Source organism: Vicugna pacos, chromosome 7 (assembly GCF_048564905.1).
Source record: "Vicugna pacos chromosome 7, VicPac4, whole genome shotgun sequence".
Classification (NCBI taxonomy): domain Eukaryota; kingdom Metazoa; phylum Chordata; class Mammalia; order Artiodactyla; family Camelidae; genus Vicugna; species Vicugna pacos.
In genome coordinates, this window is record NC_132993.1 from 21,809,533 (window position 1) to 21,837,421 (window position 27,889).

The following is a 27,889-nucleotide window of genomic DNA, read 5'->3' on the forward strand; positions in this document are numbered from 1 at the left end:
GCTTAAATTAATAAAATTGTTTGTCTTGTCAGCTTGTGTTACACGTTGTACAAACTTGTTAGATAATCAGCAGAGGCATGACAATTCATTATCCTACAGGGAGCGGGTCTGAAACCGGCGGCTTCAGCTTTCAGCCGGAGCCGCTGCATCAAATGAGTGCAGCGTCTGCAGCCGGCTGCCGCACACTCTGAGGGGCAGACGCAGAAACTCTGCGCGCATCCTACTGTTCGCTAGCAGCAAGGGAGGTTTTCTATTTCACTCCCAGATACAAAAGCACCTACGGCTGCCCGGCATCAGCAGGACTGTCTTTTGAGAAATCTCAAACAAGACCAAGTCAACTTCTTCTGGTCCTTGGATCTACTGGCAAGGGTAAAAGCTGGGGTCAGATTTTACAGCGGGTTTTAACATCAGTGCTTGGTTCATATTAAACCACCAAGTGTTACTCTTCTACAGCAAAGATGGGGAGGGTGGGGAGGGTGATGAACCCCGCCCTGAACAGCAGAAAGTTCTTTCGATTTCACTTCCATCAGCTGCCTCCACACAGCAGCTGCACACAGGTGGGCATTTAGTGGTCACTCCATTGGCTGTGGAAGAACAAAGTGTCACTCTCTTCCTGGACTCCATGCTGCCCATGCCAACAATGCTGCACTGGATTTAGCAGGAGCCTACCTGGGTGTTTTCGGTAAAAGGAAGTACTCGTCGGGTACAAAATATACTACTTGGCAACATTTACCCAAAATACAAATTGGTGGCAGATGGAAGACCATATTCCAGTTGCTTTTTGTAGGTTCCAGTGATCACCTCTATAACCTAGCCCCATAACTAAGCAAGCTTTGCTAATCAGAACAAGTCTGTGGACCCAAAGGGATTTATTCAGATCTGAAAGAAATGAAACTTTTGGAAAAGTAAAAATGCTAAAGAAAATAAGACCCACAACTTGACTACTATATTCCCTTAGGTGTTCAATGCTTATCATTACTGACCTATCAGACCACTGAAAGTTTTGCGGTCCAAAAGCAGTTTTCAACTTTCTTCCCCAAAGTGAAGGAGTATGGGTTCCCCATTTGAAGCTGGAGAAATCTGGCCACCCATCAAGTCTGTGGTATTTATTGCCTCTTTTTCTCTGGGAGAGGATAATAATCTCTCACCTCACTGTCAGGCTTGGCCATGTGGTTTATAGAGCCCTTCCCAGAGGCAGGCTTACACAAGGCTGTCCTGGTGAACTTGGGAGGGGCCAGTTAAACCATGATGAGTCAGTGTTGACTGGCATGTCTCTTTTCCCTCCACTACAGCACAGGTAAAATCCCAGATAATGAACGATCCATCAGCCTGGATCATAGCCATCGCCTACCTATGATGGACGTACGAATGAGAAATAAACCTCTAATATTACAAACCACTGAGCTTTTGTTACTGAAACAGAACTTCGCTTAAGTGGACCAAATAAAAGCTATAGGAAATTTGGTCCTAGCAAGGATTTTTATAGTTAAAAGCAACAAAACATCCAGAGAGGCAGAAAAGAATCTTCCACAGAATGATGGCTCACTTTAGGAAAGCAAAAATTCTTTTACTCTAACTGACCTCCTCAACTGGAGTCCCATTTTCACTCAAGATGATAATCTATACAATTCCAGCAGAGAAATCATTTTCTATCCTTCAAAACAGAAAACACCGTGGCACAAAATGACACATCATATTCAGAGTGTCTAGTACTGGTTTCATCTTTCTCTGCTTCCTCTCTTGCTAAAGGCTGTTAGATCCAATTCATTTCTAATTGATAATCTACTTTGGGCTAAGTGTGAATAAAATATCAACAGGCTCTGAGTTTTCAAGGGGGCTTGACTGAAAGCTAATTTAGGAAAATAACTATTTTGGCTCTTTCAGGAGTCTGAATTTTACTTCTCACTGTAACTGGATAGGTGAGGTATGACAAAGAGGTTACCATTTTAGCAGTATTCCATCAGGACAAAATTGTATTAGCAGCACGGAGTCCAAGAGATAAGATATAGGAAGTGTTGAAGCACATTTCTGTGTCAAAAAAATTCTTCAGGGTCCTAAGAAGGCAGGATACGGCAAATAGTACCTTAATGAATGTAATAATGAGGGAAGGAAAATCCACAGACCAGGCTGCTCCACCTTACGCTGTTTATACATTCGGGGTTTTCTGCCGAAGAATCAAAAGGTTTATCAGAAACAGATGCACTATGCATCTAGGCACCCTAGGAGCCTCTCCTGCCCTACTCTCTTCCCAGCTCTATTATATAACCAACGATCAGAAAAAGCAAGGATTTGGTCGGAGGCGGGAGTTGGGGTTGGAGAAGGGGGAGGGAAGCATCGTTTTCAATTTAAAAAAATGAAAAAGAAAAACAACATCTCAATTTTCATGCCCAGCACACCGACATACATCTGGCTCCCAGCATCCAAGGCCCCCATGGGCCTGTTGTACACAACCTCTGCTCTTTGAGATTCAAGAATATTGTTTCCTATTATCAATATAGTTGTTAGTGAAAATTTTCCATTCAGATTTTCCTTCCCAAAGCATAGAATACTCTATTAAGGATTTAAAACATATCGCTCTGAACCCAATCTCTTCTACACCGAACTCTGAGCTAAGACACTTGACAGGAATTCGTTATCCAGGAGCAGGCACTGAACCTCTGGCCCTCTGCAGCCTTGAAGAGGGATGCTATTTGTCCCTAAAAAAAAGCTGCGAGTGAGTTAAGATCACTGGGTCAATACCGTGTTTGTCTCCAAGATGCCAAACCACACAAACAAGAGTTCAGGGGGAAGAAAAAAAAGAAACCAGCACCTGATCAACGCTAAGCCAGCTGTCTTCAAAGAGCCACTCCTGAGACGGCAGCGGAAGAAAAGGAGGCCAAGTCAGAGGCCAGCGCCCAACACCTTGTACCAGGAGGTGGGCTGGCAAACTTCTGCCCACTGGCCAAGTCTCTCACCTGCTCCCTGGTTTTGTATGGCCTGTCGACTGAAAATGAGTTTCACATTTGTGAGGAAAAAGTCAGAGAAATATCTGGAGACAGGTGCAAATAACATGAAATTCAAATTTCAGCGTTCATAAATGAAGTTTTGTTGGAAGCCAGCCACAGCCATCATTTGGGTGGTGTCTATGGCTGGTTGCAGCTCCAGTAGCAGAGTTGAACTGTTGCGACAGAGCTTAATATTTACTAACAATTACTAACAATATTATTTAGCCCCTTACAGAAAAAAAAAACAGTGTCAACTGTAGCCTTCTGCTCTCTAAATTCCCCCTGTGCTTCCCCTAGAGAAACAGGGGACAGGCCCAGAGCTCACCACTGGAGCCATCGGGGCATACAGCAGAGCAGTCCTGCTGGCAGGGAGGGGCTGGCTGGGACTCCTGGACAAGTGGGCAGATTTATCTTTTCATTTCCCATGCCTAGCACACAATAGGTATTTAATAAATGCACATCACTGAATGGCTTGTGAACGAAAGCAAACTCACCACACAGGGTTTACCGACACACCCAACCCCCTCCAAATTTCCACCCACTCGTTTTGAGAAACCACAGGACACCAAGAGCTGAATGAAAACCACTCTCAATTTATATGGAGACCAGCATGCCCAGTCTAATTCCTGCTGGAATCAACTCTCCAGTTCTATTAGGAAGACAATCTCCAAGGATGCTGACAGGAAGGAAGAGATGAGGAGGGGAAAGGCTGACATGCTACGTCTAAAAACATGGCCGGCTTAGCTGGATCCCAGCCAGCACCCGGCCGCACTGATCAGATATTCACAGAGCAGCACAGAGAAAGGAAGAGGAGCGGGGCAAGCGCTAGCCTTACACTCGGATGCTACTTGTGATTCAGGCAACAGCTGCACATCGGGTAATGCTCCCATGAGCAGTCAGCTGGGGAAGCGCTGGGTCTCGTCCTCACTAAAAGCTCCGGCTGCAAACCCACATACGCTATTTGGACAGCCAATTGCCCGTGACCAGGCCAGTGTCCAGACGGTGCTGAGGAACCAGGGAATGCAGGAGGGTCACTTGTTCGTAACAACAATCCTGGCAAACTGAAAGGACCCTCCTTATTTTCCAAATCCTCCCCTAGCTGAAGATTTGCCAGAGCAGAGACTTTGCTGTGCGTCCCACAGAAGCGCACGCCATTAATCTTCCAAACACATGAGGACACAGAGGCTCGTCTCTTGAGAAAGAATGTCCCCGGGGCAAATGACGCCTATAACCCAAGGTTCCCTCCAAGTTTCTTTTATTTGTTTTTTAATCAGCAAATTTGTCTGCCTTGGAAAGCCTTCCCCATTGTAACCCATCCCTCCAATCATATGTCTAAAACCAGGGGAAACACCGGGGTGGTACAGAGAGTCTGATGTGGGCCACGCACAGACACAAAGGCACGCTCCCACTTTTCATCCATTATTCCAGACAATGCTGATCTCTACACTGTCTTAGCGAACGAGTCTCGGGTGCTCAGAGCCAAGCCAGAGTCTGTGAAAGCCACCTAGAGGAGTTAAGAATGCTTCTTTTGCAGCTGCCACAGAAGATCCCAGACCCCCTCAGGACAGGGACAGTATGTAGGTGGCAGGAATGGAGGGGGCAGGATGGTTACCTCCTCCCCAATTAAGCATTTCGCCCTTTCCAGTTTGGGGCGGCATGAGGCCTGCTCCTCTTGTCTACCCCTCCCACCACAGCTCCCTCCCTGTGATGGGGGGAGCCTGGGGGGAAGCAGGGGCACAGTCTCCCTCCACCGAGCCCCTGTATGTAACTTGGAGTGTGTTACCTTCAGACCTTTCCACTTGTACTTTATGCAAAATGGCTCGTGTGAGGGCTGCAAGCTGGAGGGTTGTGCAGGCCTCAGGCCACAGGGAGGCACCTGTGGAGTACGGGAGTTCATGTACCCCTCTTTTTCCCCAGAGGGTCTGGACTCAGGTTAGTCTGGAGGTGGGGGCTCCTGTACTTTGCCACAGGCATGGGGAGGGTTCTCTCCTCACCCTCTCTGCCCTCCAAACTTGGGTTGCACTTTCCAAGAAGGTGATTTTCCCCTCCCCCCGTCCCCATCCCCAGAACAAAACATGCTGATCATGTGCAATATTTCTTACTATGCCGAGAAGCCACAATGACCAAGATGAAAGCTGTTAAACACACACACACACACACACACACACACACACACAAAAGAATGCTTCCTTTGAACCATGTCTGACCACCCAAAGCCTGAAGTCTAGGTAGGCTTAGCTCCCCTCAGCAACAGAGGACAGACTGAATAGGCTTTGACAAAAAATGCTGCCAAAACAACAACTTAAAATGGACTTGTTTGTGGATGTTGTCTGAATCTTTAGGTTGGCCTCCATAACATCAATAAAGCATCTAGAATGGCCTGCTTCATTAGTCACTGGTAAACCAAACAAATTCTACCACCAACGTAATTATCATTACAAACACCCTAGAAGGAAGACTAACTTGATGGGAAGAAAAGCATGGAGTCCACAGAGATTTCTTACATTTTACTTTCTGCTTATTTCTGGTTTGGTGGGTAAAGAGGGTAGATGGCGGTGGTAATGTCCTCTGTCAAAATTCTCTAGCAGAGTAATAGCATCAAAGTACAGGTCTATTTACAATCATGAACTCTTTATTAAAAGCTCTGAAAACCAAAATGTAGTTTTCATTACACATTTGCTAGTAAAACTTAACCTAATCTAAATTTGCTGCAAAACCTCACCTGAACAGATGTGATGTTAAAGTCTTTATCCCATTTAGTGTCAAGATACATATGTTTCATTGCAAACATATTAATGTGTTTAATTATGGGGCTGCTATCCACAATCCCACTAAGGGTGGTATGTAATTAATATACCATACTTGGACCATATACCCTTTCCAAAATCCAAGAACTTCCAAGTTCAGAAACATCTGACCCTAAAGGTTTCTGACAAAGGACTTGTGGGTCTATGTTTCCTTAACCTTCCTCATCACTCCCACCAGTGGCCAGTTCTCAAAACTTTCCATCCACAGGAACCAGCACATTGAATGCCCCTAAGTCCTCTACAGCCCAACCCTCAAGCCTTCTCGAAATGTATTCTTTGACCCATCTGCAGTATGTGCAATCCTTTGCTGGATTAACAATAAACTTCTATGCCGATGAATCAAAAACTTGTGTTGTCGCCTTTTTCGCAGCACCTTGGAGGCAGTCGGCTGCTTCAGAATGAAGCTGAACATCTCTTTTCCGGCCACCGGCTGCCAGAAACTCATTGAAGTGGATGATGAATGCAAACTTCGTACCTTTTATGAGGAGTGCATAGCCAGAGAAGTTGCTGCTGATGCTCTGGGTGAAGAATGGAAGGGTTATGTGGTCTGAATCAGTGGTGGGAACGACAAACAAAGTTTCCCAATGAAGCAGGGTGTCTTGACCTATGGTTGAGTCCGCCTGCTACTGAGTAACGGGAACTCCTGTTACAGACCCAGGAGGACTGGAGAAAGAAAGCGCAAATCTGTACAGAGTTGTATTGTGGGTGCCAATCTGAGTGTTCTCAATTTGGTTATTGTAGAAAAAGGGGAGAACTATATTCCTGGACTCACTGATACTACAGTGCCTTGTCACCTGGGGCCCAAAAGAGCTAGCAGAGCCCGCAAAGTTTTCAGCCTCTCTGAAGAAGATGATGTCCGCCAGTATGTTGTGAGAAAGCCCCTCAACAAAGAAGGTAAGAAACCTAGGACCAAAGCTCCCAACATTCAGCGTCTTGTTACCCCACATGTTCTGTAACACAAACATTGGCATATTGCTCTGAAGAAACAGCGTAATAAGAAAAACAAGGAAGAGGCTGCAGAATATGCTAAACTGTTGGCTAAGAGGATGAAGGAGGCTAAAGAAAAATGCCAGGAACAAACTGCCCAGAGACGGAAGCTGTCCTCTCTGAGAGCTTCTACCTCTAAGTCTGAATCCAGTCAAAAATGAGATGTGCTAAGAGTAACAAATAAGATCAGACATCCAAAAAAAAAAAAAAAAACTTTTGCTGTCACATGTTCTGTCTAGCTACATCTCACTTACTTCCATCTTCCTACTTGAACGTTGCCACTGGTAGGTTGTGCCAACTTGTCTGAAGCTGAACTTCTCGTGGTTACCCAGTCTCTCAAACCAGCGCCATGTCTATTGATCTACATAATTTTATATAAACTCTCATCACCCTCGATCAAAACCTTAAATCTCTATTGTCAAATTCACATCCACTGATGTGGGTAACTTAACCACTCCCTCCGCAGGTTTAATCAATCAGCAAACTTTGCTGACTCTTCCTGGCGTGAACATCATTGCATCCTTTTCTCTTCTGTGTCCACTGCCTAATTCAGACTCCCCATACCTCATCGTTAATACCCCATGGAGCCTCCACCATGTTGCTTTCTCCTCCCATCTAATCACCACTCTGCCGCAAGATGAGTATTCCTACCCTTCTCCTCCATCACAAACACCTGCTCAAAAATTTTCACAGGCTTCTCAGCCCACAGAATAAGGCCAAAACAACCCTTAGTGTAGCTCTCAGGACCCTCCAGCGTTGGCTAAGAAATCTTCTGCAGGTTTATCTTCTTAAGGCTACCTGGACACCTGAATCAACAGGGGGACTTTTTAGATATACCACATCCATGACTATATAGCCCCCCATCCCTATTTCAGTTTAACTGTGAGGGGTGTTGTACCAGACAGTTTGTCATTGTTGCTCTTTGTATTTGTTCGTTTTTTTTTTTTATTTCTTAAAGCTCCTCCATGATTCCCACATGCTTTCATGAACTGGGGGCCACAGATCTAGAAAAACTTTTTACTCCCAGCACCTACATACACCTTGCACCTTTCCCTCACCTACCCTTCTAGTCTTGTTAAAATGCCATTTCTATTAAGCCAATCTTTTCCATGCCATTCTGAAACATTCTCTTGCTCTTAACAACTACAGCAATTTGTAACAAACTCATAGTCTTATATTTATTTTCTACTGAAGTACAAATGTTTTATAAGACACTTGTTTTTAAAACTGTGTTTAAGCTTGTTGCTCAATGAGATAATTTAGAGGAAGACATATTTAAACCCTTTTCTAGTCTCACCAGGTTCCTAGGCTTAATTCTCATATATATGATTAGGGTATCTTTTGAAAACTTGTGAACTTATTTTGAGATTACTTTCGCCATGTATCAGAGGGTTAAAAGACTTCATGGCTACAAATTCAGACAATAACCACCAGAATACATACACCTGGCTGGTGTAGTTATGGTCCAGAGTACCCAAAGGTGGGTGGCAGTGCTCTGGAAGTGTGCTGCCATGTGTACAAACTCGGCTCCCAAGGCACAGATGCAAAGACCTAGTCAGAGCAATCATGTGTTACCAAGTGTTATGGTCGGTCTGCATGGAGTCAGAATGCAAGAGACAAGATGTTACAACATGAAGATACAGGAGACCAAGCCAAAACAGCGGAAGAATCACAGGCAGAGTCAGCCAAGACAGAATGGCTCTCACGAGTGTCAGATACTCCCTTCAATATCCTGTTTTCACACAAGCTTATGTCTCCAATGAGCTAGAAACGAGGTCAGAGGAACAGGCTAGCACAACACTGACTCAGGCAATTGATAACCAAACATATAAGAAACATAAAAGACCAAGATGTTTCCTAATCCAAAGCAATACAACACACATAGAAAGGGGTGAGCAGGGGGTAAAGTAACCGCATCTGGGGCACCATCATATAAAAATGTGGTAATTCTACAATCATCAAGATACACTGTTCTCCCCTGTTGTCTACAATAGTTTCTTCCTACATTAGTCAAATAAAAGGCAAAGAGAGAAAGCCCAAGTGACAATACGACGTGGTGACATTGATAATAGAAAGGCATGAGTCGCCTTTAGCTAAAGAACTGCAAAAAATGATTACAGTGCCGTGTCCTAAACAATTAGTCCTTGTGAGAAAACACTCCGCTGTGGGCCTACACAAGCAAGAGCTGTTTCCTCAAACCACTGATGTTCAGTATCGTCAAATACGTCAACCAGGCTCTGATAACTGGTGTCAGTTGGAAGAAAGTTTTTTTTCTAAAGGATCTTCCAGGCCGAACATCAAGTTTGTGAATTCTGACTCCAATTTCCCTCCGTGACTGTAGCCAGAGAAACCACTCCTCTCCAGAGAACACATTCTCACAGAAATGTCCCTCGACCCTCAAAGCCAATTCCTTGGAATACCCTGCAAGCCTGGAACGCATTATGGTAACTGGCCATGTTAGTACATGTGTTGTATTCTGTATGAGCAAAAACCAGAAGCCATAATTATTTTAAGTCCACGATCCTTCCGAGAGACAAGGACAGGAATGGCCATGGGCAATCCAATCCTACACGTAAGAGTCCTCCCTACAGCCACATGGGCTACTTATAGCCAAGGCACAACATTCAGGGCCCTGGACAAGTCATTTAATGATAGGACTCACCAACATGTCTATACTTTTCAAAGGAACAGAGATGTCTGTCACTTTAAAGAACTTAGCCAACCTGGAAAACAATCCTAGAAATCACATTTTCCCTTCATTTCTCTATGAACTCTGCCACCCAAGGTACACCCTCCACATACACATCAAAAGACACCTTATGTGTACTGAACGCAAAGGCATTCATAAAGTGTTTATTAAATTATCCTGACACAAGTTTTTTTAAAGTTATTTTAATGCCGAAGAAAACACAGAACAAAATGTGCTTGCAAAGGATACAGCACAAGAAAGTACACTGCTAAGATTGAACGTTAGCAGCCTTTGTTAGCCATTTCTGCAACTCACTGATCAGCGGCTCAAAGTGGCCAGTCGTTGCTCTGGACTGAGGGAAGAGGGACTGGACATCAATACAGCCACATAAGCTCAGGGTATAAATAGGTACTTCTGTACTACCAAAAGCCAGACATCAGTTGTCTAGCCTAAAACGCCACCACACTCAAAGGATGAATGTTCACAGGATGCAAGGAACAGTAGGAAAAGGCCAGCCGCACAGGGCAATCAGAAGCATGTCTCAATAAAATAAGGCGCAGAAAATTAGGAAGGAGGGAGACTTCCCCTCCACCAGCAGGATATCTGTGTTTCCATTCTTCCTTCCCATCACTCATGCCCTCATCTGATGAGTCTGTGACATTACAAACAGATTTCTCATTTAAGCATTCATTGGCTCCTGCTATTTCCTCCCACCTCAAATCACAATCCCTATAGTTGAGGCCCAACAATTGGTTGTTATGGAAATGAACTGTTATGGAAATGAACATTAGACCACGAGGGCCCAACAGCTAGTTCAGGGGGCAAGAAAGAGCTGAATGAGAAGTGTAAGGAAATGAAGACCTCTGACTGCTTCTGTTTTTAAGACATTGGTCTGACCGAAGCTATACTTTTTTTTTACATTATTTCTAAAATTGCAATGCATTACAATGGCAGGCAGCGACTGTGCTGTGAAACAAAAAAGGGATTTCAAAAAACGCATCATTCTCTACCATGACCATTCCCCGCAGGTGCTCCCCACTATCTGCCTACGGGTGCGTATGCGTAAAAACAGCATCAGCAGTCAGGGGTGTGCACAACTGTGGCCTCCTGGGTAGGTGAGTGTGCAGCACACCCAGACAGCCTCGAAGTCGTCTCAACACTTAGGAGGCCCAACAGACAGGAGCTCAAGGTGGGGGCTCTGATGCAGACCCCCCCGGCCCGATGCCTCCCTCAAACATTCAGACCCTTCAGTGGCTCAGGTCACCCAGGACCACCACTGATCACCAACATTTTATCAGACTATACAGGTTTCATGAGTTGAAAAGGTTATCGCAGACTTAACTGTGTCTATGATGGAGCTGCTCAGTACACAAAAGAAGATAAAAGTCACTTTTTTGGGTAAGTTTGTGGGACTCCTTGGAAGGGGAACAGAAAGTGTGTATCAATCATAACCTGAGAGAGAGTCAAAGATATCTAATCCGAACTGATTTACCCTTGTGCTAAAAAGATATGTCACCGCATGGTTACAGATCACTGGTGGCCTGCTACAAAAGGCATTCAACAGAGAAGAGTCTGATAACAAAGTAGTAAAATTCTGAAAATAAGACACAGCAACATCCTTATATCTTCTATATATATATATAAAAAAAAGGCAGCAGCCAGATCTACAGGACAAATTAAGTCCCCCGTTTCCATCCTTCTCCCAAATCTTCACACAGTTGAGTGAGCACCTCTTCCCATGAGTATCTTTCTACTTATCAAGGGTGTTTAACGGATTAACAGTACTATTTTTCCATAGTTCTTAGAATTAATCTCCCTAAATATCAGGTTATGAATGTAATAGAAGTTTAAAAACAGAAATCCTTCTCAGGGACTACACTTAAAAACGAGACAAGATGCAAATGAGACAGCACTTAGAGAAAAATCAGTTGCACTGGGGGTCATCTTAGAATGTACTTGAAGCAGTCAGAGGGAGGTTTTTGTTTTTGTTTTTTTTTCTAAATAAACAAGAGTATTTATTATCTCTCCAAATGCTCTCTTCCCACTCTCTATTTGGCACTCTTTAGAAATCATTTCCCTTTCTGCATCTGTATTTCTTAATTTACAGGAAGGAGACCAAGATTAAAAGCCATCATCTGACAAAATTATTTTCTTGAACACAGAAAAAGGAGAAGAGATGATCACACAGGTGATTGCTTTGAGGGAAGACATGGGACAGCTGAGGGGGAGTGGGCACATCGTCATTTACATACTCACACAGGAACCCCAGGGACCAGTTTCTCAATGTTTCTTGTGCAGGACAGACCAACAGACAAGAGTGCCCTGCCATGCAGTAACATTTACTTTGTGTTCACCGTATGTGCAACACCTCTACTCTGGTCATGCAGAATAAAAACTGATTTATTTAGCAAATGAGGGTTTCATCATACAGTACACTGATTTTTTTAAATATCATAATTTCAGTACACAAAGGGAAGCAAGCAGAACATCTAAGGTCACCAGAAAGAACAAAATGAAATACAAGAACATGGAGGAAATATGAAAGAACAGGAGCCTAAGCCTCAGTATATTTAGCACACCTTCAATATCTATTAATTATAAATATAGATCTTCCTTAAATCAGTGGTAATTGCAAAGAGAATATTCATGATCACTTTGCTAAATAAACAGATGTTTGACTAAACTTACAACTTAATCACCAGCATGAAAGATGATAATCTACCATCATTAAAAAATACCACATACAAACTTAAATTAAAAGGGGTTTTTAGGGCAACTCTAAGTTCTTCATTAGAACCAGCATCATTACACATTTGAAAAATATTTGTATCCCCACGCAATTTACATGCCTGTTGATAAAACAGGTGCAAGGCCTGGTAAACGAGATGGAGTCTCAACTGCAGGTGAGACACCTACCACTCAAACCACCATGACTGCTTTGGCCCATTTCAGTAAGAAACTACTCAAAGTTACAATCTGCTCAAGCTATAAAACAGGACAAGAATGACAGGCCATATATATGGTTAAAGTTATTAAAAAAAAAAAAAGAAGAATAAAATCAACACTACTTTCTTCCAAGAGCCAGAAATCATAAATTATCAACTTCCTCCGGAGGAGCAAGGTGACCATCTCAAGCTCACGGTCAATACAAGAACCTTCCGACTTTCTGAATCCATTCTCTTTAAAATACGGCTTTTTACAAAAAACAGCGTCTAGAAGGGACAGGTTAGAAAGATGACAGTGAGGACAGAGCAGACAAGAGAAGGAGAGAGAGGGTGCTGACCTTTCAATGTGGAGCTACCAAAAGGCCGGGGGCTATTTTGCTAGAAAGTAAAAACATCACCTTCCTCCCTGGCATCGGAGTAGTGACAGTAAATGCTTGCTGACATTCAGCAAGAGGACGAGAGCTGGCTGCCTGAGGAGTGGCCTTCACAGAATGTCTAGGTAAAAAGCAGAGCTTCAAGGAAAACCGCCTTACAGACTTAAGACTCCTGGGCACTGCAAGGGCACCTCTCCAAATGGAAAACATGAAACGAATGACCAACGCCTTGCAAGTTCGCGGGGCTTTGGACCAGTGTACAATTCAGGGCCATCCCTAGTATCAAGCTCCGCACCAATCTTTCATGTCAGTCATCTTCCTTTCCCCAAGAGGAAAGTTAAACAGCTGCTTGGATATGAGGCTGGGTCATGCAACACTGGATTTGACCAAAGGGTTTAAAAGAGATGGAAATCCCTGGAGTGAAAATAAAATTTGAGGGTGGGGAGTGGGACATGTGTTACCTCCACAATCCTGCCCAGAGACAGGCCTGTGTTTGGGTTTCTACCTCATGAGAGGTACAAGCAGGAAGATGACCAGAATCCAAGTGTAAAGAACAAGTCAAACGTGATCGCTCTGTCCTCTGAGTCCCCGCAGCACCTGGGTTGCATCCCTTCCGGCACGTAGCATGTGCTTGTTTAACATGTGCTTGAGTTATTTCCATTACCAGACTGAATTTTTGACACTGGAGACTTCATTTTCATAGCTTTGTATTCCTCATCATTCCCAACACAATACACTGTTCAGAGTAAGGACCAAGTAACCACCTGAAGAACCGTACTGCAATAGAGTGACTAGACACTGAAAACATTTCTATGATGCGTGCTTTGCGGAGCACTGTCATACAAAAAGTGGTACATGGCGCTTGCCACCGCCCCTCCCCCATGCCTTCCACTCTTTAAAGTACAACAAACAGGGAGTTAACATTAACTTATTACTATGGGCTTAAAAAAAAAAAAAGCATCGCAACAAAGATGAGTATGGTTCAGTTGAACTGGAATGAAAATGCTCCAAAGAATCCTCCAAGGAAATTTCTTGCCTCTTCAGAATGCGGACTGCTGAGTTACTACCCCTAGTGACCCTCAGGGAGAGTGACAGTTCCAGAAGCTCAAAGCTGCTGAAAATGACACTAATTCAGCCCTTTGGTGACACCAGAGTGGAGAATGAGAAACACCCTTTAATTTGATGCAATTTAAACATCTGCCAAAGACATCTTGGAGGCACACAGTGTCCTCTGGTCTCACTGGTTCTGCCTGGGGTCAGCTTTCACGTCCACTTTCACACACTAACCCTAACACTGTGACATCCTTCGTCTAAGGCTACCCACATCTGGCCACCAGCTGCCTATCAAGTAGATCTCTTCACCTAGATTACAAAGAATACCTTTCTCAAGTCCCTAGAGGACTTATCTTCCAGGTAAAGAAGAGCTAGGTGGTGAGTCTTCCGGCTCAATTACCAGAAAGGCGTCCTGGGAACCTGTCCAACTCCAGAGGGGCAGCACTCACACTGAGAACAAGACAGTAGAGCCCAGCAATTTCAGGGTATTAGATGTAATAAGAAGGAATACCTTACCTGACTCAAGGGAAACATTGTGGGAATAAAATATAAGGCTTTTAAAGTGGTCTGAAGTCCCCCAAAAGAACACTAAGTTAGTACCCATTGTTACCACTTATTAGAAGCAAAGTTCAAGAGTAGAGAAATCTACTGTGCTCCATTCTAATAAGAGGGACTTTTCAAGTCACTCACAGAAGAGAAACATTACACCTTTTGTAAGGGCCGTAACAGATACACAGCTGAAGGAAATGTTAAAAAGTGAAGAGGGAGGAAGTGCTGGCCAAGAAGCACATCACGGAGCAACAGTAAAACACAGGGGTATGCAATCCTGTTTGAGAATTACGATCACCTGTGTGTGGTACAACAAGGCCTGCGCTCTGTTCCCGGAGACTGATTAGTTGTTCTGGTCGACTCCTGGGCTTTTTTTTTTATGTCTTTTTTTTTTTGTCTTTTTGTTTTTCAAGTTCCACATGTAATTTTCAGGTAATGTCCTAGCAATGTTAAAAACAAAGAACAAATAAACAGGTAAAAGGCGAATGGAAAGGGGCATTTCAAGGAGCCATCTTGTGAAAGAGGAAGTCTTTAAAAAAAAAAAAGAGAGAGAGATAGGCTGGGAGCTGGAACCTCTACCAGAGAGCCTGTACCTGGACAGACACCTCCTGGAGCAACAGAATACAAAGAAACTGTAAGGGACTAAAAATAACTACATGAACGCACAGTTGGGGGATTATAAACAGTAAGAGACAAAAAGGCCACAAACCAACGGCCATTTCTGAGGTGCAAAAGCAGGGTACTGTGTGTGATTCCGGCATAGAGCACCACCAAGCAGATGGACAGACCACCTAAGCTAGGCCTCCTGCCCAACCCACCCCTACTGTCACCCCATTTAAGGAACCAGCTTGGCCCTGCCTTGGGGAGCAAGCAAGGGTATCTGTTTCCCTCGTGCTGCAGCCCCAACCAAGCCTTGCCTAAATTTCTCATCTGGCCTCTTATCAATTTCTATTGATTTAAGAGTCCAAGGACCCAGGTCGGTAACAAAACCACATTCAACCTTTGAGAGTCATTTTAATTTCCTGAGAAAGTTAGTTATACACAGGACAAGTCAATTCTGGGATGAAATACCCACCCAAGTAGCTGAAAAATTGCTGGCATTCCTAAAGAAGAATTAAAGTTTCCCAGGTAAGTTTCATAAATCAGGCCACATTACAGCTTTTAAGGCAACTACTGGCCCAGATCAGAGGACAAAAAGTCAGACACTAATTTGTGTACCAATTCTAATATGCGGGGGAAGGGAGTGTCCCCACAGCACCAAGCAATTCTCTGACACCAGTTGGGTGCCGTACCAATTTAACTCAACTCTGACACTACCTAGTGTCAGATCCCACTGGTTAAGGGCAAAGTCCTCCAAGACTGCACCCCCCCCCACCTTCCAGATGCCAATCACAAGTCCAGATTGTCACCTGTGCTTCTTACCAAACGGCTATAAACAACCAACAATCTCCTCCTTCGGTTTGATTAACCTGCTGGAGCGCCTCACAGAACACAGAGAAATATATTACTTACTAGATCACCAGTTTATTTTAAAAGGATACAACTCAAGAACAGCCAGTTGGAAGGGATTCGCAGAGCAAGGTATGAGGAGAGGGCAGAGAACTTCAATGTCCTCTCCAAACATGCACGAGGCTCCTGAAATCTCCAGCGTTCACCAACCTGGAAGCTCTCCAAACCCAATCCTTTGGGTTTTTATGGAAGCCTCCTTAAATGAGCACGGTTGATTAAATCACTGGACACTGGCGATTGTTTTGGCCTCCAGTGGCTCCTCCCCTTCCCCTGATGCCAGGAGGTGGGACTGAAAGTTCCGATTTTCCAATCACAAGCTTGCTTCTCTTGGCAACCAACCCCCATCTGCAGGTGAAGCCCAGTCACCTTATTAACATAACAAAAACCACCTTTATAGCTCTCATCACTTAGGAAATTCTGGGGGCTTTAAGAGCTCTGTGCTGCAAACAAGGACAAAGACCAAAGATATGTTTATTATAAGTCACAATATCATAAGTATGATAATGATTTTCTCTCCCTACCTCCAGAGGAGATATGGTATGCAATAATGCTTTATAAGGAAAGAGCTTTCCAGAAAGGAAAAAAAGTCCTCTTTAAAGAAATGAGTGGCTATGACATCTTTGTTACAGAATAACTGAAAATTCCCCGAAGTGTAAAAAACTATGACTATTTCAGACAATTCTTAAGGCAAGCTTATCAAGATTTATATATACATGATTTTGACTTAGATGCCATTACTTTTAATCTTAAAACCCCACCCAGAATCAATCCCACTCCCATCTCCACCACAGCCATCTAGGACACACAAAAAAGGGGATTCTCAACCCTAGCTGCACATCAGAAGCATCTGAAGAGCTTTGAGGAAGGAGGGGGCGGGGGGAGCCATCTGGGACCCACACTTTGAAATTCTAATTCAGTAGACCTGGGGCACAGATGGTTTTTAAGAGATCCCTAGGTGACTCTGATGTGCAGTCAAGGGCCGAGAACCTCTGCATTCAAAGCATCGACACTTAACATTTCCACTCCGCATTACTCTGCTGATGGAGCCCTGTTGCTGCGGAGTCAGACACGAAGCAGGCGCTAATCGGTTCTGTTCCCTGACACACAGATGAGTTACTGTGATTCTTTAGGGCTGTAATTTAGTGGAGTTAAGACACTGATGAGTTCATGGCTTTGTTTCTCATTAATCTTTTACTGCATTCCAAGTTGTGTGTGCTTTTCATTCTACGATTCCAAATCAACACGTAAGACATAAATGTTTAAAAAAAATACCCAAGCTGCTGCCTTCTTTTGGTAGCCTTTTGCATTCAAAAGATGATCGATGAATAAAAGACACCCACCCACTCCCACCCCAGTCTCCCCAGCCACAGGCACAGCCAGGCCTGTGTCCATTACAAACAAATGCAGCTAGTTACCCTTCAAACAGGAGTGATTACAGAAACCGGTTTGGGCTTGAATCTTTAATACCTAAGATCTGTGCTTCCAGGCAACAATGAGAATTTAATTATGGGGAGTAACCTGAGCACAGGCTCACTTATAGAAAAAGCTGTATAAGTGCTTTACACTGGCCAATATGGGCAGGGGTAGGGGGCTGGGGAGCAGGCAGGCATTTTATGAAGGGTGTCTCCCCACTCAGAGGCTCTCTTCTGACCAATCTTCTACCATCATGATTTTAGACTTGGAACCCAAGATCTGTAATCTATTTCCAGAGCAACATCTCCAACACCATCCTCATCAGCAATTGCCCAATTATCCAGGCAGAGGCAGGTGCGTAACAATTTCCAGGGGTAGGGTATAGTGGTAGAGTGCAGTGCTTAGCATGCAAGAGGTCCTGGGTTCAATCCCCGGTACTCCATTAAAAAAATAATAATAAACAAACATAATTACCCCCCTTAAAAAAGATAAAAAGAAAAAAGAACTTCTAGAGCGCCCTGGCCAGGAAATTAACTATAACAGAAACCCTCAGACCTAGGACAAGAAAAGCTCCCAGAGCAAGAGGTCCAAGTCCAATGTGATATGTGGCATTTTCTTTCTCCATCTCTTCCATGGTTGTTCTGGGATCTGGGGGGTCAGAACGCTGAGTCCTACTCACTGATCAGCTATATACCCTCATTGAGTTACTAGCCCTTGGTGGGGGCACTTGGGGTGGATTTATTACCACCCACCCAGTGGGAGGACAGCAAGAGGCTTCATTAAGTCCAGGAACACGAAAAGCAGTCCCCCGAGGATGCAGGCCAGGGGAGGGCAGATGATTATTACCGAAGAAATCATGGCGGCTGTCTGGGCCTCAGAAAGCACCCAGCACTGGGAGAAGCACGTTATTAAAAAAGACAGTAAAATAAATAAATCAGCCTTCTGGGTTCACATAAATATTTCGCTAATCAGTTAAAAGGACAGTAAAGGGAATACAGAGAGAGTACCTAACATTTAATGGGGTTTGGGTAAAATATTACACTTTCCAAAAGTTACTCAAGTGTGACAGGGAGTCTATGAGCTAAAATTACTTTTTCAAATGACCAAGACACTAATTTCTTCTTCAGACCCACAGGGAGGGACCCATACACAGTATCACAAAATGATAACCAGCCATGCCTATTCTTTCCCTTCCTGAAATCGCAAACACATTTCAGCACAAACCCACCACTCAGCTTCATTAGAATCAAACCAGAGGGAGCCAATGTCACTCCAAGCTATACACCTGTGCACAAATTAAAATATCTTAACTCACACTTCCTTGTGCATCAGACACAACAAACCCTGGAAATCTTCTACTGGCTCTTACAGCTAGTTCTCTGGGCCAGAGGGAACGGGGAGTAGGGGCGGGGGTGGGGGGGTGCAGGGGTGAGGGTGTGGGTGCAGGGGTGGGGGGTGGAATAAAGGGCACCTCCTGACACTCTAGTAATTGAGCTCTTATCCCTCTATCCTCCCCTGGTCTCCTATGTTCCCTGACCATGTTTATCTGAAGAGACGGTCATCTCCAAAGGATAGAGACATGAAAAAGACCCAAGTTTAAAAAACAGCAAACAGATGCAACTTTAATTTGGAGTCAAAACTCACTTCCTGCTGATGGAGTTCTCCCAGATAAGAAGCTGATCCCTACAGAAACAGCTTTCAGTGTGACCACAACTATACTGCCGGTGACTAAGAGGATCCCCAGGAGTAAGCAATGTGCCAGTCTTGGGATGTAGGGGAGGGGAATGACTTGCCAACAGCAAGTACTGACCCGCAAGAAAACACACACAAAAAACAAGCAAAGAATGCACAACTGTGCATTTGAGCAATTTAGAGGATGTGACAGTGCCTTCTAATTATCCCATACAGATGTTAACCATGCAAAGAGTTGCGGTAACTTCTGAGTCCCCACATAATATGCTCTATGCTCCCCAAGGCACCAAACCAGAGTTTTTGGCCAAGTAAGAACACAATAGTTCAGCTGCTGAGTGACACAGATCACAGAGTACACTGTACACCTGCGGCTGCATGTCAATGGCTCCCGTTTTGTCTGGAAGTGTATTTGAGATGCTAACTGTAGCTTACTGCCTCAACGATTTGAGCCTTAACTCTCTGTCAACACCACACCAGAAGTGGTGACTTCCTGAGATCAAACAAGACTCTGTTGCCAGTTTTACACACAGAGACAGCCCAGCTGAGCAGAGAACCCGGTTTGTCTCATTTCCTGCCAACCTTGAATGGGCACCATCCTCGTCAAGATGGGGGCATTAGTAACATTGCTTTAAATTAGCAATCGTGATTTTAATATCTACCAGTCACCAATGCTGTTGTATTTTAGTTAAATGTAACTGCTTTTCTACCTCCTTACTTGGGGGTAATAGTTTTTCTCACAATAGGGCGCAGTGTAATAATCCGCAACGTAATTGTGCAGATACTCGCAGAAGCATGCACCATGGAAGTCACGGACGGAGCAGCACACGGGACGAAACCAATAAATAGTGCAGACGTACTCAGAGAGCTGCCAGGGGAGCCCTTGTGTTCTCATCAAAGTGTCTAACTATATCCCAGCCAGGGCCACAGAAAAGAGCAGTGGTCCCCAGGAGAAGATTTAGCATCTACCCTACCCTTTATTTCAGAAGCAGCGAGTTCAGCTGCTGGGGGGAGGGAGCCATCCTGGCAGCAAAACACAAAGGGCCTGGATCACAGCCTGCTTCTAAATAACACAAACAGATAGGAATTAGGTGATTAGAGAGTCTACTGTCAGCGGGGCTAAATACCACCCCCTTTGGGAACACGTGTCTGCGGTGTGAATTTCCTACACTGGAGTACACACAGCACAACTGGCCCGAGAGATGCCTCAGATCTGAATGGACCTTCTCCCACTGTCTACTTCAGGCAAATCTTCTAAGAATGAGGATTAATAATTTTGTAAAGATGGGAAATAATAATTTATACACACAAAAATCGGTGGAAACTGGCAAAGTAAATTATGTCACATCCATAGTCTTTAAAATTGCACAGCCATTAAAAATCACGTTTTAGAAAATTATTGGGAGGCCAAGGGAAATGCCTGGTTACAAAACATAAACGCAGAGAAGCAGGCGAGGAGGCCATGAGGTATTAACAGTGGGGATGTTGCCCCTGGATGGTGAGATATAAGCAATTTATATTTACTTCTCTAAAAATTTCCCCACAATTTATAAGATGAATGCCTCATTCATAACAAGGAGGAAAATGTCTATGGTAGAGAATGTATGTAAAGGTGAAATCAGAAGCTCAAGCTATCTGATGGGGTTACTTTATGAAAATACTGAATGAAAATTAAACACATAATGAAGTACCTAGAAGCAGGTGCTCAGAGGGCTCAGAAACCCATACAAAGATGACCAGCATTGAGACTCTTTATTAAAAAGGGAAAATCCAATCCCTTCATAGAGTTAGCCTGGAAAACGTCTTACAGGAGACAAAAATACTAAGGAGGTACAGTTCACCCACTTTTCTGACATTAAACACCCATTAGAAATATAAATTCAAATCTCTCTTGGTATCAATTATGATGCCTCCAAAATAGTTGCAGGGAATATTTTTAATTTGTGAAGATAAGAACAATGCCTTTGTGTTACAGAGAAAATGAGCTGCAGCTTCTGGTAGCTGGCAAAACTTCTGAGAAAAAAGAGCTTGGAGACAAGTCCACCCAGTGTAAGGGAGAGGGTCACCACCTTGCCCAGCCAATGTGAAAGTCCATGGGGCACATGTGACTACGAGTAAGACAGATCTCAGTTAGAATCCTGGTTGCTTCGCTTACCAGACAAGGAGCCTTGAGTGAGTTATCAGATCTCCCAAGCCTCATGCTTCCTCATCTATCTCAGGGATGGGGGCGGAGCTAGCACACACCCAGCACCTCACACTCTGCCTGGGCCACGCAGACATCCTGTGCACCTGAGCCTTCCCCAGTATCCAGCAACCCCCTGCACTCCAAGCCTGTAAATAAGCAGACTTCCTCCAGAAGAAAGAGAACACCATGGCCCATTAGAAGGTTCCTTCTGGTCTACTTGGCAGTTGGACTTCATATCACAAACCAATACATCCACAAACTGACTTTCAAGTCACATCTCTATGAGTTCTTTTAGCATAAATCGATGAACCAGCCTGAAAGACAGCATTTCTCAGCCTGTGAAGCTCAGAGCTGAGCCCTAAAAAGAGCCGAGCTGAGCTGAGAAGACCTTCTTTAAGATCTTAAAAAAGGACCAAGTTTCCTCCTCCTCAGGCTTCAAAGAGTCGTCAGCATCTGACACTAAACTTGCATGATATACTTTTGTGCGCCTGTCACGATTTGGAAGGCTCTTTAGGATCTTGCTACTCAGGGTCCTGAACTGTGTGATCAAGCTCCTGACGCCTCTGCATGTGCCACGCAACACTGGTATTTCCTTCCATCCGTCTGAGGGCTGCCTGCACGTGCCGAAGGCAAGCACATCCTTTATCCTGCCCTCTTTCCTCCGCCTTACAAGTTCAGTTAATATAACGGCACATGAGGTGTGAACCCAGCTCTAACAAGGCTCCACTTCATAAACCTTTTCACTTTTATCCTGACGCTCACCCAGAAACCGTTAACAGGCCCCATCTCAACCAAACATCGGCTCCAATAGTATGTCATAAACCCTAAGAAACTCCCCTGTTCCCTAGAGAGCCCTGTTCTCTGAAGCAGACAGATTTCTTCTAGCGGAACTCTTACATCTCCTTTCACTGGAATCCCCGGGAGATGTTCTAAGCTGAGAACGGATACGTCTGGTTCACAGTCGGCTCTGAGACCTAGGGGAAGAAAAGCTCATCCAGGAAACAGCAGAGATGTTATTACTGCATCCAAGTCTGGCTTTAGGAAGAAAAATGGTACTGTCAGAAGCCAAAACCTGGACAAACAGCCTTAGTCAACCCCCATTTTTCCACTGCTAGAAGCAACAATCTAGAACACTAGTCTTAAGGAACACGTGGTAATTATGAAAAATGCACAGTCCAGACTCCAACCACAGAAATTCTAATACAAGTAGCTTCCACACTAAACTGTAAGAAAAACTGACCTGCCTCTACCCTGGGGTTAAAGCCTGATTTCACATGAGCACCAACAGAGCATACAACTTTGCCTCTGAGCTAAGGCTTGGAGGGAGGGGGAAGGAAGGGAGACTGGGAAGAGAAGGGCCGTGGCAGACTTCCATTCACACTGCAAGTCGGCTCTTCAACGGAAAGATAAGGCATCAAGAGAGATCCATTTAATCTTTGTCCTTGGAGCAGTCCTGTGCAAACCCAGAAGGCCAGAGCTCATTTGCAGCAAATGAGAAGCAATAATGTTGGCAGCCATGTTTGCAGTGACTCTAACAGTTAACAATCAAATGATTTGCCCTTATAGAACTTCCCACCAGGGGATACCTTGGAACCACACCTATGAACATCATTTTCCTAGCAGAGAAGCAGACAGAGGTGGAAGAGACGTTCCGAGGTTAAACAGAAGCCAGAAGCAGCAATGAGTCCCTGCTCCCAAGGCCCTTCTGAACTTCAAGGCCCTTCAGCATCACAATTCTTTAAGGTATGAAGGTGGGAGAGTCAAAAATTGCTTCCTTAGGTTTTACACCCTCAAGTCTCCCACTGCATTAAGCTCAGTTACCTCTACTAACAGGCAGGGCTCACGTCCTTGAATTAACCATGGCAGGAGGTCATAACTGAGCAGAAAAGACACAATCAGAGTCAATGTGGACTTAAGGGGAAAGGAGAAAAAGAGAAATGAAACTAACTTCTTAGGTCTCTACCTCTTATTGCTCCTGACCATCACCAGAGACGGTGATAACGAGGACTCGGCTAGGGAGAGGGAAAGGTGAAGATGGCAATGAAAGAGGGAGCAGAAAAGCAGTTTGGAAACGTAGCTTGAAGCTACAATTGTCTGAGGCCTGCTTCCTCCCACAGGCACCATGGAAGTAAACCACACAGCCTCTGAAGAATCAGAATTTTGCAACCTTCTACCCATACTTACAAACACCGAGGTTGAAATTCGACATTAGAAGTGACAAAAGAGTCCTTCCTTAACCAAACCGGACCAGGATTCAGGTTCCTCTCAACTCTCTTCTCAACTAGGCCCTGACTTTAAGGCACTATGCTCCTCTCTGCTTTGTCCAATTTTAGCAAGAATCCAACTTTAGCCAGATTTCCCCACCCTTGATATCTGATCCCCCTGGATATCTGACTGGGTTCCACATCCTCCTCCTTCCCCAAGCCCCACCCTGCTCCTTAATTGAAAGCCTCCACCTTTCCTTATTGTATTCCGAGACCAATCTCTCTCTACCACTGCAAAACCCCACTGCAGTGGTCCCTACACCCACCACAGTTGTGCTGAATCAAGTGTGCCTTACTGTTCTTTAACAAGTATCATGAATAACTGTTTAACACAAGGAAGCCAGAAGGAAGAAAACTCAGCCCCACTGCAAGCTCGCTGCACAGGCTCAAACACTCATTTAAAGACAAAGACTCGACTGCAATCAGGCACCTTCTTCGAACCAGTATCTATCAGCTATAGATTTAGAGACTTGACCAACGAAGACATGAATTACATAAATTCTGGGAGCAGAGGGATATTGGCCTGGCTTAAACCTGTGCCAATGTAGTCTTCTAGAAGCTAAAATTGCATTTAATAAGCAGCTTAAATGTGGTTATCCAAGCAAATGAGAGCAGGCCAGTTTGGTTGTTAATGTTTTAAGTAGTGAATTCAGGTTAAAGATGCCACCCGATCCTTCTGGCTGAACCTAGAGCAAGGAGGCTTAATGGCGACAGTGGACCTCAACTCTGTTAAGCTGAAATGAGGATTCATTTGTGGGCTCATGCAGCATCTAAAACACAGCACAGAGAGTTTCAGAGCAACACTTAAAGATGAGGGGGATATAGGGAAAAGTCACGAGCTCCTTTGTAAAGTGTAACAGAACAACTGAACTGCATGTGCTGGGAGTGACTTCAACATTTAAATCTAAGGTTACAAACTCCCTCTCTGCACTCCCGGAGGGAGGGTGGGAGAGGGGAATGGGAGGAGCCACAGTGGGGGCAGGAGAGGTAACTAGGAAAAAACCCAAAGGAAAACTAAAGCCGCAGAAGCACCAATCTGCATTCTTACCATCTGGATACCTGCAGAAACAAGGGGCGGGGATGACAGACCACAAGTCTCCAGAGCAACCACTTGGGGGCGGGCACAGGAGCAGGGAGAGAGCAGGTTCCCACTTGAGCACATCCAATTACAGTCCAAGACAGAGATATTAAACACTATCAGCTTCTTCCCTCGGAATTCATTTCTTGCTGGGTGATGAGGGTGAGAGATGAAAGGCTATAGGATTTTACTGCACTGAATTTTTTCAGTTTGTCAAGTCCCATTTACTACAGCAGGGACCCTGGGACTAATCTGTATCTTTTAGGACGGAGGCATCTCTCTCTAACAGAGCCCCGATGATTATTCTCTACCTGTGAGATTTTATGGATCTCTAATAATAACAAGGGGCCCAAATGGAGTTACCAACGGAAGCTGCCTAATGGTTTCTCAATTGAGAAGCTCACACTTTTCGAAACATAGATATCACGGCATCTAAGCACCTCCAGAATAACCGTAACTTGGTATGCAAACAGGAGCCCTCTAGACTGAAGGAACCAGTCATTCCTCCAAGAGAAGATTAGAAGAGGGTGAGAGATAGAGCCAAAGGCTTTAAGAGCGAGGAGGCAGTGGGCCCCGCAGAGCCATCTGCAGAGGTGAGACAGAGCCTGGCTCAAAGGGCAGGGAGGAACCTGAATGTTTTCCTGAGAAAACACTGAGCTGTTAGTTTAATACACTCTGAAAGGAATAGCAAAGGGCTGGGATAACTTCTTTCCACTTTAAAAGAAATAAGAAATAAGTAAAATAAGCTGCTTTGAGTGATGTCAAGTCTTCCTCCTCTTAAAAGTACAAGCTGGCCTAATAATCCTGGCTGTCCCAGTGGCCAAAACCAGCAAATGGAGCTGTCTGCCAACTACCATGCAGAACACGGGGCGCTCCCTCACAGCGGCTGCGCTCAGAGGATAAAGGGGAGAGAGGGTCCAATAAGACTAGTGTGGGTGGTACACTAGAGTCTGCACCCCCATCTGTAGGGACCAGCTCCCACCAGAGCCTGAGGGAGCAGGAGGGAACCCTGGGCAGGCGACACGTGGCGTATCAGCAGCCCCTCCGTAGACATCCACCTACAGCTTCTGCCTGGCAAGGTTTCTAAAACAAGTCCCTCCAGCTGGATAAGCAGATGCTAAAGGCAGCTCTACATGAGTAAGAATGCGGCTTTCTCCTAATTCCAGACCACCTTACAAAAGACGGCAGCACATTAAAAAAACAAAAAACAAAAAAAAAACTTCAAACCCTCCTACCAGCCTCTCCAGTAATGATGAGGAAAAGGTCCTAGGAAGGGTACAGCGGCAGACTTAGAAAGTCAAGTGTCAGCATGTTCTGCCCATCTCCCACTCCCAGATTATGAACAAGTAAAGAGAGCAGATGAGAATGAAATGAGACATTATACAACAAACATGTGCGTATCAACTATGGGCCGGGGAGTGAGCTGGCAACAGATCTGAAGAAATGAGAAATCTACTGACCCGGGGTGGGGGAAAATCATATAGCATAAGGAAGCGCTGGGGGTGGAGACAGGGTACAGATTTTAAAGCAGAAACTAGAAACTGTAGAAACTACAGGTATCCCTCATGTGGGTTATCCAGAATCCGCAGGACAGCAGAAGGAACCAAATTCTGGGACTGATAAACAGCAGATGCCCACACAGAGTGGATGTTTCTGCTTGGCCTTATGAAGAACCCAATACAGTGAGATAAGAATGAAGGAGACTGCAGCCACTGGCTTCCAGTAGAGAAGTGAAAAGGTAAAGCACATAGTCTCCATAAAGCCTTCATAGCCAGACTAAACAGAGACCCCTCTGTGAAAGAACAAGACACCAAGGTGGCCACCAGCACAGCCCTGAACCCGGCAAAGGCATCTGCAGCCCGAAACAGACTCAATCACACTCGCCGGTGAGATGAAGGCCTAAATGATGTGAACAACCATAAACTGGCCATGGATTTCAAAGGAGGGCTGAAATGAAAAGTGACATCAAAAATATGCCCAAGCAATAGGCCTGTCATTTGCTAGGAAAAAAAGCAAGCATCTGTGTCCTTCAGCTTCCCCTTCCAGTCTCAGTTCTGAAAAACACTTTCCGAAGCAGTGACATGACCTGATGCTGCTTCATCCACAGTCTACCATCCAGACTGAAGTCCCATCTCGTGAGCACAACATGCACATACTGGTCAGGGTCTGAGACTCACTTTCTAAAATTATAAACATGTTACCAATAAAAATTATTTCCCAAGTCCACAGTGCCTCTAATACATGAGGGACATAACATGTTTGGTTTTTTCAAATGGAACAAAATTTCCCTAGCACAAAGCTAATTAGTCCACCAAGGAATGCAACCTACAGTCCTGGCAGAAGTGTAAGGCACTGGATGACTGCACTAAACTTGCCTGGAATATAAATGTTATGCAAAAAAAAAAAGTAATTTATCTCAACACAGTGTAGGTAGCTCTGCAATCAGTATCTCATAAATAAAGAGAGAAAGATGAAGGGAAAGCTTCCCTAATTGATTTTAAAATTAGTTCCAAGCAAAGAAATAATCTGACAACCAACAAGGTCGACAACAGTTAAAAAATACATAGCCCTCGGGAAAACCGTGCACCTAAACACTCCAATGAATCAAGACATCTGAACTACTATGAAAGAAGGGTATTTGGGAAAGCCTGAAAACAAGCAGAAGTGTTAAAAAAAAAAAAAAGTCAGTTGGGGACCGGTCAGCAAAAGCACTTAAAATCCTGAAATTAACCCCTCTGATGGACTGAACCCAATCTGTACCACGCTAAGAATACCATTACGAGGGAAACCACTGCTCAGAGAGAGGCAGGGCTCGGCAACCCAATAGCGATTGAACCCAACTCAACTGAAATGAAGTGGGGGCAAGAGGAAGTGCCTACAGAAAACTAAGCCATGTGTGACCCGACCATCAAAACAAGCAGTCCAATTAGGAAGTAGGAAAAAAACAGACTGCAAAAACTCCCTCCTGGGGCCGTTCGACACCAATACACAGCCTCAAGTTGCAATGGCTCTCAGAAGCAGTCGAGGAGATTGGCGATGGACTGGGAGGCACTAAAAATGATGCCACTCAAAAGCAGTGTACAGAGTAAGTCTTGAGCCTCAGCACAGCACTGATTTACACATTTATTAAATGCCTACAGTAGTCACAGCACTCTACCAGCTTCTGAAAAAGAGGGTATAGGAAGCTGAGAAACCCGTACCATTTCCACTGTCAGTGAAGTTTAGGGTTCACAATGGAAAGCAGGCCTGGACATCAAAAATACAGGACAAGACGATCCAGAGAAGGGAGACAGTGTGTATGGAAATCTCTGGCCAAAAGAGGCTTTCAAGAACCAGAGCAAGAAAGGGGGCTACCTCAGCACA

The 27,889-nt window shown here is 44.5% G+C and overlaps 1 protein-coding gene and 1 pseudogene across 1 annotated transcript in view; one reads left to right on the plus strand and one right to left on the minus strand.

The window, feature by feature from the left end:
* The window catches only part of SND1 (staphylococcal nuclease and tudor domain containing 1), a 379,404-nt gene that overhangs the window by 289,887 nt on the left and 61,628 nt on the right, over positions 1-27,889 (minus strand). The gene's annotated exons all lie outside the window — the stretch shown is intronic.
* Positions 6,183-6,939, plus strand: LOC102535980 (small ribosomal subunit protein eS6-like; annotated as a pseudogene).